This window comes from Phyllobates terribilis, unplaced genomic scaffold, assembly GCF_046119375.1.
Source record: "Phyllobates terribilis strain yellow unplaced genomic scaffold, ASM4611937v1 Scaffold_9__5_contigs__length_417890890, whole genome shotgun sequence".
In the NCBI taxonomy this organism is placed as follows: domain Eukaryota; kingdom Metazoa; phylum Chordata; class Amphibia; order Anura; family Dendrobatidae; genus Phyllobates; species Phyllobates terribilis.
In genome coordinates this window covers 183708041-183711614 of record NW_027362769.1, presented here as the reverse complement: position 1 = coordinate 183711614, position 3574 = coordinate 183708041, and the positions used below count along the sequence as shown (strand labels likewise).

At 48.6% G+C, this 3574-nt stretch overlaps 1 long non-coding RNA gene across 1 annotated transcript; it reads left to right on the top strand.

Moving 5' to 3' along the window:
* The first annotated feature begins 2162 nt into the window (after window positions 1-2162).
* LOC141160907 (uncharacterized) lies at window positions 2163-3159 on the top strand. Its single transcript, XR_012250565.1, has 3 exons — window positions 2163-2268; window positions 2385-2599; window positions 3001-3159. It is a non-coding gene; the product is annotated as an uncharacterized lncRNA (long non-coding RNA).
* Window positions 3160-3574: the final 415 nt, after the last annotated feature.

The following is a 3574-nucleotide window of genomic DNA, read 5'->3' as shown; positions in this document are numbered from 1 at the left end:
CCCATCCCCCCCCCACACACACATGTGCATCTCCCATTCCCCCCCCCACACACATGTGCATCTCCCATTCCCCCCCCCACACACATGTGCATCTCCCATTCCCCCCCCCCACACACATGTGCATCTCCCATTTCCCCCCCACACACATGTGCATCTCCCATTTCCCCCCCACACACATGTGCATCTCCCATTTCCCCCCCACACACATGTGCATCTCCCATTTCCCCCCCACACACATGTGCATCTCCCATTTCCCCCCCACACACATGTGCATCTCCCATTTCCCCCCCACACACATGTGCATCTCCCATTTCCCCCCCACACACATGTGCATCTCCCATTCCCCCCCACACACATGTGCATCTCCCATTCCCCCCCCCACACATGTGCATCTCCCAATTCCCCCCCACACACATGTGCATCTCCCAATCCCCCCCCCACACATGTGCATCTCCCAATTCCCCCCCCCACACATGTGCATCTCCCAATTCCCCCCCCCACACATGTGCATCTCCCAATCCCCCCCCCACACATGTGCATCTCCCAATCCCCCCCCCACACATGTGCATCTCCCAATTCCCCCCCCCCACACATGTGCATCTCCCAATTCCCCCCCCCCACACATGTGCATCTCCCAATTCCCCCCCCCACACATGTGCATCTCCCAATTCCCCCCCCCCCACACACATGTGCATCTCCCAATTCCCCCCCCCACACATGTGCATCTCCCAATTCCCCCCCCCCCCACACACATGTGCATCTCCCAATTCCCCCCACTTCTAGTTAATTGTATTTTTAAAAAAATAAAACTTGTTATACTTACCCCCATGCGATCCCTGCAGAGTCCTGGCGCTCGTCCAAATCGCTGACACCAGGTTCTCCTGACTTCCGGCCATGTGACGGCACCGTCACATGACCGGAAGTCAGGGGAATCTTGAAGGCGCTGCCACGGCAGCGCAGCACAGCGCTGAGATGTCCCGGACCCGGCGCTTAGCATGGGGCCAGGGGCCCCATGAGGCGAGAGATGCATAAGAGGGGGGCCCCCAACGGGGCTCCGAGGGGGCCCCTACCGGCCGGGCCCCATACTGGAGTCAGGGCAGTCATGCCCTGATGGCGGCCCTGCTGAGGCTGGAGGGGCCCCCTCTCCCTCGGGGCCCCCGTTCAATGAACCGGCTGCACGGGCGGTAGTTCCGCCCCTGGCCGACACTATAACAGCTTTATACAGCGGCCGACACTATAACAGCTTTATACAGGGGCCGACACTATAACAGCTTTATACAGGGGCCGACACTATAACAGCTTTATACAGGGGCCGACACTATAACAGCTTTATACAGGAGCCGACACTATAACAGCTTTATACAGGAGCCGACACTATAACAGCTTTATACAGCGGCCGACACTATAACAGCTTTATACAGGGGCCGACACTATAACAGCTTTATACAAGGACCGGATGATTTCCTCAGTACACATTATAGATACTCTAGTGACAAAATGTACAATTGGTGGAGGAAGGAGAACTTGATGGATCGGGGTCTTTATTCAAGCGACGTTACTATGTAATCAGGATGTGTGGATCCCATCATGGCTACCGCTCGCTATGACGAATGGCGCCCACATAGGAGCAGCAGCGCTCCTCCTGCAGTTCAGGTTGTAACAGATTCTGAAATGTTTCACACCAAGTCATGATTGATACACGACTCCAGGAAACCTTAACACTAGAACTACTGATGGAGTCATTTTGACTCCTTTCGTTTTTTATTTCTCTTCTGTGACTACATTTTTCAGAATTCCGGCTTGAAACTCGGTGACTTTTCCTCAAATATGATGTGAAAAAAGATTTTGTGAGAATAAATAATTTTGGTGAAAAATTTGCGCGTTTTTTTCAAAATTTACCAAGAACTACTGAAGGGAGTCATTTTGACTCCCTACTATATTTTGAGGTCCTTTTGTCACTAAATGTTGCTATAAAGTTTTGTGCATAATTTTTTCACTCTGTCTTATTTACCCTGATGTTCATATAGATGTAGTTCAATTTACATGTCAACTTTTCACATTTTCCTTGTGTTTTACCTGCTTGTATTACTGTGTAATGCTGAACAAAATAGCTTGTTTACTCTAGGCTCTTATCTTATACTAATGAAGGGTGGTGTTTTTCTAAGGTCCTAGCAGGAGACAGTATTCTGGATAGTAACTTTACTTTCAGTTCAGCTGAATAGACAAAGAGAACAGACGCAGACATACGAGCTCTGAAGACTCATACAGGTATGAATTGTTATGAAATAGTTTAGCTGTCTGTCAACTGATTCAGCCCACCTACTTTTGAAGGTGGCAGAACAGTTATTATTTCTTTTAGTTTTCATTTTATTTCTATTTTTCAGCAGGGAACTATATAGAATTATGGAATTTGTAAGGAATATGGAGAGAAGACGTTTGATAAAGCCTCAGGATATGCTGGCTACTTTGCAATCCATACCGGAGGATGAATCGGAATCCGAATTGCAGGAACATGTATTTGATTCTGACAGTGATGAAGATTTCATTCCTCAGAACATATCAAGTGAATCTGAAGACTCAGAAGGAACAAATCCAGAAGGTAAGTAGTTATGTGTATTTATTTGTTCTTCCACACACTGAGTTAGGGCCTGTGCACACTAGCAGAATTCTGGCTGAATAGCCATCTGGATATTCTTGCCGCAATACAGGCCGTACCTGCCCGCTCATGCCTGAAGCTCCGCTCCGAACCCTGGGCTGGAGCCGCTGTCAGGGACAGAGCAGCGCTTGCTTACGCGCGAGCACGGCTCCGTCCCAGACAGCGGCTCCAGCCCGGGGTTCGGAGCGGAGCTTCAGGTATGAAACTCCGCTCTGTACCTGAGCGGGCAGGTACGGGCCGGATTATGGTGAGAATATCCGGTCGGATATTCCGCCGCTAATCCAGCCAGTGTGCACGGACCCTTACAAAACAAAAATTCTAAATATTCATCAACTTTTTTACAGATATTCCAAGCACATCAACTGGGGATCGGGCTCATGCAGTTATGTTGCCTCGTGACCATCCTCCTGGTCGTGGACAGAAAAAATCAGCAAAACGTCCCAGAAATGAAAGAACAACAGATAACGATGGCGGCGAAGGTAATGCAACAACAAACACCAGAGAAGGCGAATCTGAAGGAATACTAGTTTCAGCGGATGGTATTCAATGGAAACCTGTTGAAATTGGAGAACACTTGCCTGGTAGGCGTGACAGCCAAAATATTCTTCGAGAAGCACCTGGCCCTACAGGATACGCCAGAAGAAATATCATTATCGATAGTCCTTTGAGCGCATGGCGTTTATTTTTTGATTCATATATATTGACACATATAAAGAACTGTACGCTTGCAGAAGCATGCAGGAACAATAATTTACAGTTTACTCTATCTGATGAGGAGCTAGATGCATTCATTGCGATATTCTATGCTCGTGGAATATCTGGCACGAACCGTCACTCGATTAGCAGTATTTGGTGTAATGACTGGGGAATACCGTTTTGCAAAGCGACAATGTCTAGGGACCGCTTTGTTGAAATTAT